Source organism: Stomoxys calcitrans, chromosome 3, assembly GCF_963082655.1.
Source record: "Stomoxys calcitrans chromosome 3, idStoCalc2.1, whole genome shotgun sequence".
NCBI lineage: Eukaryota > Metazoa > Arthropoda > Insecta > Diptera > Muscidae > Stomoxys > Stomoxys calcitrans.
The window spans coordinates 199,146,184-199,163,292 of record NC_081554.1 but is presented as its reverse complement, the minus strand read 5'-3'; the positions used below and the strand labels follow the sequence as shown (position 1 = coordinate 199,163,292).

At 38.3% G+C, this 17,109-nt stretch overlaps 1 protein-coding gene across 4 annotated transcripts in view; it reads left to right on the top strand.

The window, feature by feature from the left end:
* LOC106082853 (uncharacterized) overlaps positions 1-17,109 on the top strand; it is a 501,629-nt gene that overhangs the window by 783 nt on the left and 483,737 nt on the right. Inside the window, exon 1 of one of the 4 annotated variants that reach the window (XM_013245588.2) lies at positions 13,879-14,157. The exons of the other annotated variants lie outside the window; for them this stretch is intronic. The gene's annotated coding sequence lies outside the window, so the exon portion shown is untranslated. Of the gene's footprint in view, positions 1-13,878; positions 14,158-17,109 lie in introns of those variants that run through there. 4 annotated transcript variants of the gene reach the window in all.

Genomic DNA, 17,109 nt, shown 5'->3' with positions numbered 1-17,109 from the left:
CAGTCGCTCTCTTTCATGATTCTTGTGCAGGAAAACAAGTGAAGAATAATAACAAAAGCCAGCCTTCCATGAAAAGTGTAGACACAGAGTGTGCAAACATTTCCTTCCATCATTGTTTATAGTCACGAGATGGCCGACAAAGGAGATGTTGAAATAAATTATGGCTAAGTTGTAATCGTTTTGTTAATGCCTAATGCCAATGCATTTTTTATACCCATCACCGAAGATGGAAGGTGTACTCATTTTGTCAGTCGGTTTGCAACACAGTCGAAACCGAATAACTGTAAACCCTTGGTGATCTCGCTTAAGTGAAACTTTATGAGAAGAACCATAATTTTTTAGTGTTTTTCAATGAAATTGAAATCTCTTAAGTGAAAAATTGCATAAGTGAAAAAGGCATTTCTATCGCATATTATCTGGGATTATAAAAATTTTGGTCAACAATAAAATTTGCATAAACCACGTAGTCATTTCGGTAATATTGTAGTTATCGCTCACTTTTTCAAGATTGCCACTGAATATTGCATTTTTTATAGATAATTAGTACTGTGATGTGTAAATTTGCTTTCAATTATGTTTAATCGCTTAACTGAAAAGCAATTTCAATTATCCGAACTTAACTCAAAATTACGGATAAGTGAAACAAAAGAGGTGCATTTTTAACGTTTCACTTATCTGGTTTCGACTGTATATTCTTGATCGTTGTAAAAATCTAAGATAATCTAGCCATATCCGTCCGTCTGTTGAAATCCCGCTACCGCTTTTTTGTCCATAGACAGTTTAAGTTCGAAGATGAGAGATATCGGACTATATCTTGATATAACCCCCCCATAGACCCATCTGCCGATTTAAGGTTTAATGCGCATATGTTATCCGATTTCGCTGAATTTTGCGTTAGGCTCCTCGACATTCTGAATATGGTCAAGATCGGGTTATATTTGGATATAAACCGATCTCCAGATGTAAGGTTTTAGGCCCATAAAAGGTGAATTGATTAACCAATTTGTGTCAAATTCAGCACAATGAATTGTGTGAGGTCCCTCGACATTCGTACCGTGTATGGTCAAGATCGGGATATATTGAGATATAGGTGCCATATACACCAGTCTCTCGATTTGAGGCCTTGGACTTATAAAAGGCCTATTTATTGTCCGATTTCGCTAAAAATTGGCATAGTGAGCCCTTTTAAGCTTTTCGGAATTCTTGCCCTATATGGTTCAGATCGATTTATATTTGGCTATAGCTGCCATATACATATACCGATCTCCCGATTTAAGTTCTTAGACATATAAAATATGCATTTTTTTAACGAGTGGTGTTAGACGGACTATGGTAACCGGTTGTACGTACCGGACTGACCCGTTGAGATCCTTCATCGGCAAGGGCTGCCGCACAGTGGGATGGGAAAATGGGAATTGAAAATATCATAGAACCAAAACTACTAAAGATATCGTTCTCATTTTTCACAAATTTGAAGATTAATATCTTTTTAAAAAAATAGTATACATTTTGGGCACATTTCTTGATAAAAGCACCCAAAATCCTCACGCTGGAGAAAGATGTTTGTAAAATTTGCATTTTTTAGTAGAATGTCCGTAGAGACCTCAATCCTTAGATGGCGCAAAAAAATTTTTGCTTGCAATTAGGTATTACTTGGGGCAATGAAAATATGTTATAAAGTTGGGGGTCTCAGATTTGCGTTTAGAGAACTCGAAGGGTTTTCCCAGTTTTTTTGTTAAAAAATGCCAATATTGTACTTCACCGATCTCCTATTAGAGTTGACACAATTTATAAAACTGTATCAGGTTATGTATTGCACTTGGCTCATTTGTTGGAAGGTGTAACAAGACTCCGCTGGCAACAATTTAGCCAAATCAGAAAAAATTGCGGCTTGTAAAGACTCAAGAAGTCAAATCGGGATATCGGTTTATATGGGAGCTATATCAGGTTTTAGACCGATTTGGACCGTACGTGGTACAATTGTTGAAAGCCATAACAGAACAACACATGAAAAATTTCAGCCAAATCGGGCACAAATTGCGGCTTGTAAGGGCTCAATAAGTCAAATCGGGAAGTTGGATTATATGGGAGCTATATCAGGTTATAGACCGATTTGCATCGTACTTGGCACAGTTGTTGAAAGTCATGAAAGAACACCGCATGCAAAATTTCAGCCAAATTGGACAAAAAATTTAAAAAAATATTGGGAACAACGCAACAAAAATTTCGGCATTGAAGGCCTCAAGTAGTCAAATCGCGAGATCCGTTTTTATGGGAGCAATATCAGGTTCTTGACCGATTTGGACCGTATTTGGCACATTTGTTAAAAGTCATAACAGAACACAACGTGCAAAATTTCAGCCAAATCGAACAAAAATTGCGACTTCCAGAGGCTCATGAAGTCTAAATCTGATATCGGTTTAGATTTAGACTTCTTGGGGCCCATTTACAATCCCCAACGACCTACATCAATAGTAAGTATCTGTGCAAAATTTCAAACGGCTACCTCTACGCGTTCGACCGCTATGGTGATTTCGACAGACGGACGGACGGACATGGCTAGATCGACTCAGAACATTGAGACGATCAAGAATGTATATACTTCATGGGGTCTTAGACGAATATTTTGAGGTGTTACAAATGGAATGACTAGATTAGTATACCCCCATCCTATCTTGGCGGGTATATCAAGTAAAAGCGTGCTAAGTTCGGCTTGGCCGAATCTTATATACCCTATACCATGGATCGCATTTATAAAGTTCTTCGTCAGATATCTCTTTGCTATGCTATTGGATTTATACCAACTTATGAACATATTGGTGCCATACTTCGTTTGGCTATCGGAGACCAAAGTATTGAAAGAAATTGAAATATTGAAATCGGGAGAGCTGTTTATATGGGAGCCATATCAGGTTATGGACCGATTCAGACCATATTTGGCAAGTTGAAGGTCATAGAAGAAGTCGTCGTTCAAAATTTCAGCCACATAGGATATGAATTTTGCTCTCTGGAGGCTTAAAAAGTATGGGAGTTGTATCAGGTTATGAACCTATTTGGACCATACTTGGCACAGTTTGTGAAAATCAAAACAAACCACTTCGTGCAAAATTTCAAGCAAATCAGATAATAATTTGCGCCCTCTAAAAGTCAAGATCCAAGATCGGTCTATATGGGAGCTATATAAGGTTATTACCCGATATTGGCCATATTTGGCACAGTTGTTGGAATTCATAATAAAACACCTCATGCAAAATTTCAGATAAATTAAATAATAATTGCGCCCCTAGAGGCTCAAGATCCGGGGTCGTTTTATATGGCATCTTTATCAAAACATGGACCGATATAGCGCATTTACAATCCTATGCGACGTACACGCATTCATGCAAAATTTCTAGCGTCAAGCTTTTTTCCTTCAAAAGTAAGCGTGCCTTCGACGGACGGACGTACAGGGCTAAATTGACTTGGAATGTCAAGATGATCAAACTTTGTTGCATCCCAGATTAATATTTTGTTATGCTACAAACGGAATGACGAAATTAGTATATCCGCCATCCTATAGTGGAGAGAATTATGGAGAGTGTATCTATTTATAGACCTATTTGTACCACATTTAGTGTAAGCAATGATGGATATTTACATCATTGTACTTTACATAACAAATTTCAGCCATATGAGATCAAAACTGAGATCTCTGCCCCAGTTTTACATAAACTCTATTGAAATTTAAACTGAAAACTCATAGTATCTTTCTATATAAAATAGAGTTTATTTCGAGGCTTGAACTCTGAAATATGAAACATACTCTATAACAATACACATATCCGTCGTTCTCAAAATCTTTGCATAAGTAAGACAACTTTACGATTTTCACTGTAGAACCTTAGCTCAGCCTTAGAAGCGACAATGCCTTTGTTGCCAATGTAACTCATTGTGATACCGGTCAAGACGACTAGGAACCGAGGCACAGAGAAACGTGTACATGAAAATCAATGTCATAACTCAAAAAGTGTACGAGGAACATGTACGGTGAGTTGCACAGTGTGTTGTTCCATTGCAAACCGGCTGTCAAGTGACGCAGCTGGAGGGTAGAGAATATCAGAAATCAGTCTGGCCAATGGTAACGTCGTCATCGTCATGTAATACAAATTGTTGCAAAATCATTCATCCATACTCTGAAGTCAAACGAGTCTGATGCAGGCCAAATTTAGTTTCAGCCAAAGATTGGCTTCAGTGGTTCATGTTGATTTGAGCGTATGCAAAGTTAAAATATTCGAAGGAAACAGGTTATGGCAAAGAACATTGGAGATGGAACTGAAAAAAACAACATTATTTTTTACTTATCTATATCATATCATTATTGCCCATTGCAATGGTAAACGAAAATTATATTTGTTGTCTTAGCATCTAAATTTGATATTTTAACAAACCAAAGAAAAATGTTATGACAAAATTGTGAACTTTTTTATAATTTTTCGAAAGTATTGCAAATGACTTAAATAAATTTTATTCAACTTTAATTTTGATACCCTACACCACCACTGTGGTACAGGGTATTATAACTTTGTGCAACGCTTAGAAGTAGAAGAGCTGGACCCTTTGATAAGTATACCGATCGGCTTAGAATCACTTCCTGATTCGATTTAGCTATGTCCGTCTGTCTGCCCATGTATTCTTGTGCTCAAGTTACATGTCGCATTAATTGTCCGATTGTCATTAAATTTTGGACAAGTCTCTTTTTTGGCCCAAGGACGCTATTGATTTAGAATAATATCGGTACAGATTTAGATATAGCTCCCACCTACATCTTTCATCCGATATGGCCTTTTAAGGCTTTAGAAGCCACAATTTTGTTCCGATCGTTTCAAAATGTATCATGAGGTGTCCGATCTTTATAAAATTTGTCATTGGGTGTTTTATTCAACGTTCCAATTTAGAGATAGCGTGAGATGTTCTATTTGACGTCCCAGTATGTGTCATCAAATTGGCACAGGTTTCGATATAACTCCCATATAATCATTTATCCTATATGGCCTTGTAGGATTTTCCTATCGTAGGAAAGTCTTACAAGGTTCTATTTGATATTTCAATAGGTATCCAAATTAAAGTCTGACTGAATTTCGAAATAAGATCTACATATAAAAAGTACTACGTACTTACCGTACCTTACTGTTTTATTTTTTTTATTTTTGTTTAATTGGCTATGACAGAACATTTCTAACAATAGCGTTCCAAGCGCCTCGATCTTCTGCGCTCCTTCTAGAATCTCTGATACAAAGTTTCGAGGTGTCTCCCACCACTTGATCTTTCCATCGGGCTTTTGGTCTTCCCGGTTTGCGTGTATCTTCAAAAGGTTATGACAGAACATTTCTTACAATAGCGTTCCAAGCCCCTCGATCTTCTGCGCTCCTTCTAGAATCTCTGATACAAAGTTTCGAGGTGTCTCCCACCACTTGATCTTTCCATCGGGCTTTTGGTCTTCCCGGTTTGCGTGTACCTTAAAAAGACTTCTTTGCTGGAGCTTCTTCATCCTTTCTGATAACATGACCTAGCCATCGCAGGCGTTGTATTTTGATGCGTGTAACTATGCTATCGTCGTCATACAGCTCGTGGTTCATACGTCGCCTATATTCTCCATTAACACAAAGTGGTTCATATATTTTACGAAGAATCTTTCTCTCAAACACTCCAAGCACTGCCTCATCTGCTTTCACAAGTACCCATGCCTCAGAACCATATAACAGCACGAGTAGTATCAGTGTCTGGCCTTGTTTCTAAACTGCTTACTTAATCCAAAGTACCATCTGTTTGCTAGTATTATTCTTCGCTTTATCTCAAAAATAAAATTAGTGACTGTCTCAAAGTTGTGGTTCCCAACTTTCTCCATTATCCTTATCTGCTCGGTTATGCAAGGCTTTTTGGGAGTTGAAACCATCCATTTCGTCTTATCTCCATTTACTGCCAGACCCATTTTCACTGACTCTCTTTCGATTCTTTCAAAGGCTGCAGTTACTAGTTCCGGGGACCGACCTATGATGTCGACGTCGTCGGCATAGGCATATGTGTTCTCTTGTGATTGGTGTGTCATTTCTATTCACATCTGCATCTCGTATAACCTTCTCCAGCAGAGAGGGAAAGAAATCACATGATAGGCTGTCTCCTTGTCGGAAACCTCGTTTGGTGTTAAATGGTTCCGAGAGATTCTTTCCCATTCTTACTGAGGAACGCGTATCAGCAAGTGTCATCCTGCAGAGTCTTATTAATTTTGCAGGGATACCAAACTTAGACATGGCTGGAAATACCTTTGAACGTAAAGGGGTATCGAAAGCGGCATTGTAGTCAACAAAGAGATGGTAGGTGTTAATTTATTCTTCTCGGGTCTTTTCCAGGATTATCTGGTCCAGGGTGAATTTACCAGGTCTAAAGCCGCATTGATAGGGCCCAATTATCTCATTGACTTTAGGTTTTAATCTTTCACACAGTAGATGGGGAGGAGACTTATTCGTCTGTAGTTGGCACATTCCGTCTTGTCTTCTTTCTTGTGTACGGGGCATAGTATGCTGATGTTCCAATCATCGGGTATGCGTTCTTCTAGCCAGATTGCGCAGATAAGCTGATGCATACGCCTTATCAGCGTGTCGCCTCCGGCCTAAATTGGTTCAGCGAGTACCCGTCGGCTCCTGCTGCCTTGTTGTTTTTTAGTCGGGTAACTACTATTTGGACCTCAATCTGAGTACGGGCCTACACAACAATTAAAAAAAAATTAAATTAATTAAAAATCATATAGAAACAATGATGTTTTTTTGGCGACAATCCCATGTTAAAATTGAGAATCTTGTCGCCCAACGGTATCTCTGATACTCTACTTCCAATGATTTTTGAGTTTTTTTTTATAATCTCAAACGTCCTACATGTTCTTTTGGGCGGTCACATTACCCCGATCGGACTACTTTTCGGAGGGTTCATCAGGGAGGGGAGTTTTTTTAGAGTCAATGTCCCCCAAATTGCCAAATTTTGATATAATATTCAAGTCCTACTCTCAAATACCTCATTTCGCTCTACTTTACCATTGGGCGGGGCGGAAAATTGTATACTAAATGCGCATTGTATTCCCAAAAACCTTTCATTTGAGTCCCATATTGAACCGGTCAGTACCCATCAATAAGTATACAAAAGTCTGACTAGATTTAGACATAGATTCTCTTTATTAGGGCAACCGTGGCGCAGAGTCCGCATGTCCGCCTATAACGCCGAACACCAGGGCTCAAATCCCCGCGTTAACATAAAAAAAATTCAGCGGGGATTATCCCCTTACTCTCTCTACATTTGTGAGGTATCCTGCCTTGTTAAAACTTTTCTACCAAGTGGTGCGCTATGCGGCACGCCGTTCGGAGTCGGCATAAAAAAGGAGGCTCCTTATCATTGAGCTTAAACATTACTAGGACTGCACTCCTCTGTTCCTTAATGGAATGTTAATGGAAATTTAGTAGTAGTAGGTAGAATATTAATAAGTCGGCAGTGCCCGACTTTAGCCTTTCCTTACTGCTTTCTAATAGATTAGAACTACATACAAGTACATGTACGATGGTGTGTACCCAGCAACATAGTTCAGTTTTATTATTTTTTGTTTCTTGGTTTGGTGTAGGGGTACATAGATTCAGTGTGCAGGTGTCACAAATCATGTTCTCAAATCCTTGTTTCTATTTTCTCAATCATAACGAAATAAGTGTTGCAATTATTACTTGATATTTGAGCTCTTCAGGTTTCGTTCCATGCGAACATTTCATTTTATTTGGGTATCTCTTACCTTACCATATCGGATTCCTGTGGTGTCAGTGTAGTGTAGTAGCAGCAAAATATTTTGGCAATTAATAACATCCATCAAGTCAGTACCAATATCACAAATGCTCAAATGCTCTGACACACTGCCAAGTAATTCATCGGAAGACATTAGTAATTTATAAGCGGTGGAAAGGGAGGGGGATGGCTATGCAGGATACTTGTTGAGAAATCATATGTGTTTGTGTTTCCTCGGCAGAGCTAAGAATACTGCTGATGAGTGCATAGAACGTTCTTAGCCAGTCAGCCAGCACTCAGTGATGCCAGTTAACAGTTTTGGCCAGAATTACTTGGCAGAATTTAATAAAGGCATCCAACATGTCTGGGATAGTCAAAGCGCGTCACCAACAGACAAACTCGCAGTGGTGTTGCCCCACACTGGTTTAATTCATTCCACCGACGTCCAAAATAAATTTCTCTTCACAGATCTTAAATCTTAACAGCGCTTCGGCTAGTCTAGCTTCTTTGGTGGACGCTGCCTCCAGTGTCGGCGGACAGACGGACGAATTGCCAACACAAGGCAAGCCCGGATGTTCGTTCTTCTCATACATTTGTCATGGCCTAAGGGGACCATTTTTATTTTTATTTTCCTTTTTTCTAATTTAACTTTGCAATTTCCACTGATTACTACAAAAACACTTTATAAAAGTGCCAACGGTTAGTTTTTGTGTGCTGCGTTTGTTGGAGGCACTGCCGTCTGTGCGAAGGGACTGGCGGGGCCAGAAGTAATAACACTCTTAAAGGCAGTGTGGCGAATGTTATACTTGGAGACAGAGGACGGACTTACATCCCTGGGCTTGTCCACAAATGTAAGTTAGTTTGCGAAAAGGAGGGCGAGTAGAAGGGCGAAATGCTGTTAGGAATGTATGGCCTGCAGAGCCGAGCTGCACAACAGCAGAACAGCACACAACATGGCCCATGGAAAACCTACTAAACCACATTAAACTACAGTCTGTCGGTCGGTGTTGCTACAACAATGTCAATTGTCGGCCGGACATTCAACCATTCAACCATTAGTGCGACAAATAACTGGAATGAAGCCAAAGTAATGCCCTCTATTACTCAAAATGCCTGCGACCAAAAGATTCCAAGCAAAGAGACGTGATAAGAATCTCTGTAATGTCAAATGTGCACAAAAAGTTTAATTTTTTTTGTTTGAGTGAATGGATAGCTGAAAAAAGAGTGTCAGACTGAGGGAGAATTGCGAAAAGAGAGTAGAAAATACCGGCTTTCGATAAAGGTGGGTTCAACCAGAGTTGCCATAGAATGCCATAGAATACAATATAACAAAGCTATCGACTAAATCTTTTTTTTTTTGGTTTCGTGCCTTTGAACGGTCAATATTTTTGTTCAGTTTTTTCTAGAAAAGTCTAACTTGAAATTTTCCAAAAATATTTCTTATCAATATGGATGTTTTAGGACTACAGACTGGGCAACACTTTATTCATATTTATATATACTCCTTCTAAAGTTAGCGTGCTTTCGACAGACATACAGACGGACGGATATGGGTAGATCGATGTAAAATGTCATGACGATTAAGAATATATATACTTTATGGGGTCTGAGACGCCTATTTCGAGGTGTTACAAACAGAACGACGAAATTAGTATACCCCCATCCATAGTTGAGGGTATAATGACCGATGAATCTTGATTTGCACAGTGTAGTACTACAAAAAAAAAAACAGCAACTATACGATTTCATATGTTAGTGATTTTCTATCCGATGTACCTTTAACTATACTTGTGCAGTGTCTGGGTCACGCTTGGACAACCGAGCAGTAGCCGCAATTAAATTTCTTGGAATCAGGGAATCTTATTTCTTTCTGGACAAGTCTGACTGCTATTGCACGTCAGAGGGATTTCTTCGCGCCGCCCAAGGCCCTGGACAAAATGTCGTTACGGAACCGGAGACCGATCAGACTTTCACTATAAACATGTACAGTTAGACGATGGTGAAGGCTATGGTGCAGGGCCATGTTAGGTCGAAAATGATGCAAGGGATTCTTCAAACCAAGTGAAAGGATGCCAGGCAATGCTGGATTTCAAGGCATCAATGGAGGCATTCTACCACGACCGCTCAAGAGGTGTTGTTGGTTTTAGGGTCTCAAAGGTTCTGTGTTTGCGTATTTTGCAAAACAGGACAACGCTTATCTTGGGGCTGAGGAAGCAAGACCGGATTGCTGATAGTATACTGACTGCTATTGCACGTCAGATCTTGGACGTATGGAGAGGCAGACTTCTGCAAGACGTGCGACGACGAGAAGGAGTTGGAGACCGTAAAACACTTTTTGCGTCACTGCCCTACAATTACGGAAAAACTCTGCATAATGGGAGAACCCTTCTTTCCCTGCCGGAATTCCCTCCACGCACTTAGACCTATTGTCATTCTGGAGTTCTGTAGAGACCTGAATTGGCTGACTGGTCCATTTTCACGTCGGTGATAGTTTCTACTTCTTGTGCGCTAGTTTAATTTTTTTCTGTTTGTTTGCCCATGTACCGTGTTAGGGTGTATTTTTTGGAGTTTCTCCGTCTTCTATTTCTCTTTTACCTTCTTCTAGGGCGAACACAATAGAATATTAGAATGTAGGATTCCGAGTGAAGCAGCTAGTAGCCGAGGTTTCTAGTGCCTTCCAATTTTACCTAACCAAGGCTTATAGACTCGGCACAGGCACAGCAAATGCAAATTTGCTCATGTAAATTCTGAGTGCTGTCCGATTCAAATTTTAAGCTCAATGATAAAGGATCTCCTCTTTATAGCCCGAACGGTGGGTAGCAGTGCGACCTCTTTAGAGAGAGGTTTAAACATGGCATAGTACCTCACAAATCATTCATATACTGCCGGACTTTCTAGCTGACGCAATGTCTAGTGTGGCAGTGGCATCAATTAACATATATGTTTTTGAAGGGTTAGGTGAAATCTTTGCCTTGGGAAACCAGTTTAAAATGAGAATAAAATCTTCTCCCTAGTTTTTAACAGCTACGGTAACAGATGTACATTAAGGCGATGACTTTTTTACAACCTCATATCCCTATATCATATTTTAATGAGCTTTTGTTTAAGATTAGATAATTCGTAAAAACAACCTTGCTCAACCTCGCAATATGATTAAAAAATGCATAAAAATTTAATTTCAAAGTGGTTTGTATGTAACCTTTTTTTGAATAATTTAATGGAATCAGTATCTTAGTGTTTAATAGACTAAAGTTCATTCATTCGTGCAACAGGAAATAAATTTTGTGAAAAAAATTCAAAAAGTAATCACCCTAATAAAAAAAGTTCCTAAATTGACGAAGTGTAGGCAAACAATCCTTGCTCAATACTTATTAGGGTGCTGACTTTTATACAACTTAGTATTCCTTTATCATATTCCGATAAGATTTCATTTAAGATTAGAGAAATCCTAAATATAAGGCGATTCGATACAAAAAACTCACGCACAAAACGATTTAAAAATTTCATTTGAAATCGGTTTGTGTGCGACCAATTTCAATATTTAAATGGAATACATTTTATTTTAGTCATTAATGGGCAAAAGTTCATTCATTCGTGCAACATGAAATAATTAAAAAAAACTTAAAAAGTCATCACCCTAATGTACATGTATCGAAAAAAAAAGTTAGCCGAGAATATAAGATTTTATTTATTTGTAGGATTTTATCAATGAAAACGCGCCAAAGAACCGAAACTTTAAAATGAAGATGCTATCATTAAATCCGCTTCAAATTTCGATCGCAAACCTATTATTAACTAATTATTAATTTTTAAAAAATTGTATTTTTAAGGCATTAAGTTCGGCCGGGCCGATCTTTGGAAACCAACCACCTCGGGTATATATGTAAATCACCATTCGTCATAATTTGGTGAAAAATTCATAATTTATACACCCATAGCATCTTTATCGAAATATGGTCCTATTTAGACCAAATTTGGCACGGACATTGATTGGTCTAATAAATGCAAGTCACTGTCCAATTTTGTTGAACAAAATATTGGTCTCTTTGGCAGCTTTATCAAAAAATATAGACCGATCTGAATCATATATGACACGGATGTCGAAAAGACACTGTGTCAAATTTCAGCGAAACCGGACAATAAATGCGCCTTTTATGGAGCCAATACTTAAATCGAGAGATCGGTCTATATGGCAGCGTTACCCAAATCTGGACCGATCTGGGCAATATTAAAAAAGGATCTAAAAGGGCTTAACACAACTCACTGTCCCAAATTTCAGCGAAATCGAACAATAAATGCGCCTTTTGTGGTCTCAAGACCTTAAATCAAGAGACTGGTCTATATGGCAGCTATATCTAAATCTGGACCGATCTGAAAAGGGATGTCGAGTGGCCTAATACAACTCACTGTCCTAAATTTCGGTGAAATCAAACCATTAATGTGGCTTTTATGGACCCAAGTCCTTAAATCGAGGAATAGGTCTATATGGCAGCTATGTCCAAATCTGAACCGATGTGGGCCAAATTGAAGACGAATATCGAAGGATCTAACACAACTCACTGTCCCAAATTTCAGCAAAAGCAGACAATAAATGTGGCTTTTATGGGCCTAAGACCTTAAATCTGCGAATCGGTCTATATGAGGGCTATATCAAGATATAGTCCGATATAGCCCATCTTGGAACTTAGCCCTATTTTTAAAGACTGTAGTGTGATTTCAACAGACAGTTGCGCGTATAACTGAGTACACTGTTGTTTTGCCCCAAAGTCTTTCAACGATAGTTTGACCTTCAAGTTTTTTATCTTTAATAATAAGACGCAATAATAAAAAATCCTTAATATCAAGGAAAACACCTTTCACCAAAGGAAATGTTTCTTTATCATTGGCTCGAATCGTAAAATAGGACAACATTTTTTTTAGTATGGTTGCCCCAGTGGCAGAGCTGTAGCGTTCTCGGATTACCAGTGTGAGGGTCGTGGGTTCGATTTCCATCAAAGTCCTGGTCTGTTTGGATTTATTACTTTAATCAACCAATTTGTTCCACCCTACTCTATCGGTGTACTCACAAAACTGGCAACTCTTCAATTCAAATCAGCTGATGAGAGTAGGGAAGACAACAAAACGTGCAAGAATTATAGAGACAAGTTAAGTATATGAGCATAAAATATGGATGAGAAAGAGAGAGCGAGTGTAAAGTGAGAACAGCTGATACAACTAAAGGAAGTCCGTAGGTACTCCCTCCTCCCTGTACCCTCTCTCAAAAAACAGGGAATATCGACAAATACTTCTGCTAACTGATAACATCGGCTGCACAACTACAGCTGTTTTGTTCTGACTTCAACTGTTTGCAAAATGTCTGCTGGCACTCACTCTGTCTGTCCTGTTCGAATGTAGCTCCTGCCAAAGTTGCAGTTACAGCGTCGATATGACAGTTCTGGTTTTTCCAAAGTGCAGCTGTTTGCAAGCTCTTGGTATGGGTGAGAAGCATTGTGCTTGCCATGCACACACACACACACATACACATGCTCTGTGCGAGCCTGCGCATTTCAACCAAATGTTTACTTTTGCATTTCTGTTTATTTAACCTTCAAATTGTGGCAGCTGTTTGGACATTTTAACAGTTGCCACATTTGCCTTCCACACATTCATAAGTGAAAAGGTAGGTCTTTCCTCTCCTCCAACATATGGAGGTGTCATCAAGTAAACTGTTAAACTCGCAGCTACACTACATAAGCAATACATCGCTCTATCTCTTTCTAAGGGCCTGTTTCTGGGTTGGCTGATGAGGGGGTCAGTGTTGGGGGGTTTCAGCTTTTTGCTGTAGTAACAATAGTTTGTTGCTACACATCTAACAACTAGCCGAGACTACTGTGCGCGCTCCAACTAGGATTCGCAAGCATGCCTGCTCAGCAACAGCCAGTCAGCCGGGCAGTGACACGAGAGGACGAAAGGCAAACGCTACCACTGTTAGCTTGCATTATTGCAAACCGTGACGGCCCTCTGTTTGTCCACTTGACTGGTTGGCTGTAGGTGCAAAGGCTCTGTTAACTTTCGCAGCAGTCAGTGTGCACCGAGCCTTCGTTCTAAGCTTAGCGTTGACAATGTTGCCATTAGCTTCGAAACAAGCGAAGCGTGCGGTCGTGCCCTAAGAAAGCAGGATAACGCTCTTCAATCATTCTAATAATTCCAACATTTTTTTAGTCTCGAAAACTCCGCGTGTCTGTGTGTGTGTGTGTGCGTGCGGCGTTGTGTAGTTGTATTATTGTAATCACATAAAATAAGCCATTTTTAAACTTAAAACAATGTAGTCTTAAATAAATTGCAAAAAAGCAACAAAACCATACATATATATTTAACATATAGGTAAATAAGAATGTCTATTGAAACAAACAAAAAAAAAACTATAGAAATTTAATGGCAAAGGTGAAATTATTTCCAAATGAAATGAATGAGCGAGTGAATGAGTGTGTGCAAGTGTATGAGTGAATGAGTGGTGGAAAAATGTTTTGTGCTACCGTTTCCTTCATCAGATTCTTTTGCAAAGCGCTTCAATCGTTAAATTCGCCTACAAAGAGAGGTTGTTTTGGCGAAGCCTACCAACCACTAGGGAGAGAAAATGCCACCACTGTCACCAATCTTAATTTTTCGAATGTTTAATGGGATATGTATTTGCCAGAAATCTTAGCTTCTGTATTTAACTACAATTTTTTTTATAATTGCGAAAGTGAGACTATCTGTTTAGCTTGGAAATTCCTGAAATTAGTGGCTAGGTAGAGCCTAACATTTAATTTTTTAACAAGGGGGTAGAAATATTTGCTTTATTTAGAATTAGGTAGTAGGTAAAAGTTTAAAAGCCCGGTGTCATGCAGATTCTTAAATAATTTACCCAAACCAACTACAGATTTTGTGTGAAACGTCAAGTTAAAAATATGTGTATAAAAAATTTTCAGTGTTTTCGCCCTCAGATGACTTACTTTGAGGAGGTTTATTAGCCCCATCTACAATCATGCCGAACATGGTCCAGATCGGTCCAAATTTTGACATAGGTCCCATACAAACATACAACCGATTTTCGGTGTATTTGCTCTGAGACGCCAATTTGTATTTAAATTTTTCTAAAATTTGGCGACATTTTCTAGGCATTGCAAATTCACATTTTATCAATTTGATGATTTCACACATAGAGATTTTTACACCGAGTTGAGTGAAGTCTAGATAGAACTAAGAGTAGATGGAATGCAAGTAGGGCAATATTTTATACATCGTTGGAAAGGTATTCCCTTAAAATAAGACATACTGTGTAAATAAGCGGCCGGTTTTCATGTATAATGGTGAAGACAACCAAAAAAATTGCAAAATTCTACTTGTTTGAAAAATGGACCTTGAAGTTGCCGGCTACTTAAAATCGGTTAGACTAGAGATAATTCCATATTTCTTTCTGGGTTTTGTAGAGGAAGTGATACCAAATAAAAGTTCTTTACTCTTGTAATAGTCAATAGCATGTCAATAACATGTCATGTAGTATTTGAGTTTTAAAAGTGAATATAGGACTACATGAAAATTCACTAGGATATGACGAGTTATAACTTAAATTGTTTGTAACATTTTAAGCTGTAATTCAAAGAAAAAGGTGAAACAACTAACTTTGAAATTTTTTGTCAGTGTGAAACTTTCAAATTTTAATAAAAAAATATCATATTGTTTTAAGATAAAGGGGTCATAAAAATGAGTCAAATTAGCACTTACAACTTTTCTTAATACCTCCGCTTTACGACAATAGAAAGAAATGATAATGCTTTAATGGCGGGAATTTACGAATACTTGAAGAAAATTAAAAATATATATTTTTGAAAATTTGTCACATTTTAGAGAAAATAAAAAAAAAAATTTTTTTTGATAATAATATATTATAGTTAAGTTCGAAGATGGGCTATATCGGACTATATCTTGATATAGCCCCCATATAGACCGATCCGCCAATTTAGGGTCTTAGGCCCATAAAAGCCATACTTATTATCCGATTTGGTGAAATTTGGGACAGTGAGTTGTGTTAGGCCACTCGACGTCTTTTTTCAATTTGGCCCAGATCGGTCCAGATTTGGATATAGCTGCCATATAGACCGATCTTTTGATTTAAGGCATTGGGCCCATAAAAGATGCATTTATTGTCCGATGTCGCCGAAACATGTGACTGTGACTTAAGTTTAGCCCCTCACCATTCTTCTGCAATATGGCACAGATCGGTCCAGATTTGGATATAGCTGCCATAAAGACCGATCTCTCGATTTAAGGTCTTGGGCTCATTCGGTTTCAATGCGGTTTATTTTTAGATGTAGCTACTAAATAGATCACACAATTGAACAATGACTTGTACTTATTAGTATTTGGTCCAAATCGGAACATATTTCGATATAGCTGATATGGGGCATAAGGTATGCAATTTTCATCGAATTTTAACAAAAGGTGGTTTGCATATATACCAGAGGTGGTGGGTATACAAAATTCGGCCCGGCCGAACTTAACGCCTTTTTACTTGTTTCTTTAGATCACCTTCTCCAGAGTCCTATATCATGCGAATCGGTTCGTTAGATCAAAAGTTATAGCTCCTTAAAGGTTGGGGAAGTGGAAAGTGGTCAACTTTGACAATCTGTATTGCAGATATAGACCAACAACGCCAATTACATAAAAGCCTAGCTCCTCGTCTACAAAAGTCTATAACTGTTTTTAATGCTCAGATTAGATCAAAAGTTATAGTCTCTTGAAGGTTGAGGAAGTGGAAAGTGGTCAACTCTGACACCCTGTATTGAAGATATAGACTCAAAATGCCAATTAACCTCATAGCCTATGTCCCCGTTTTTATTGTTCAGATCAACAGACAAAAAGTTGTGGACTTGTATCAAATTTTTTCGTGGAAGAACGGAATCGCATTGTGCCGTTTATCAACATTAGTTCCATTAGAAACTCTCGCCGTAGGAGACACTTTCTCTGGAATCTTCAAACCACACTATTTCTATCAAATTTTCTTTAAATATAAATTTTTTTAACTTCCGTTAAATTAAAGCGAATTTTTATAAAATCTTTTCTAAGACATGTTTTGCGCTAAATTTATTCGGTCTGGAAATTATTCATTCATTCATTTGACTGATTTCCTAGATCGCTATTTCGTTTGGTACCACCCAAACTCGTCAGCAGGAGTTGCTTCAACCTAGAAGACATACCATTTTGACAACTCCTACTGACGAGTTTGGGTGGTACTAAACGAAATCGATATAGGAAACCAGTCAAATGCTATTACAAAGCAAAAAAACACATTTT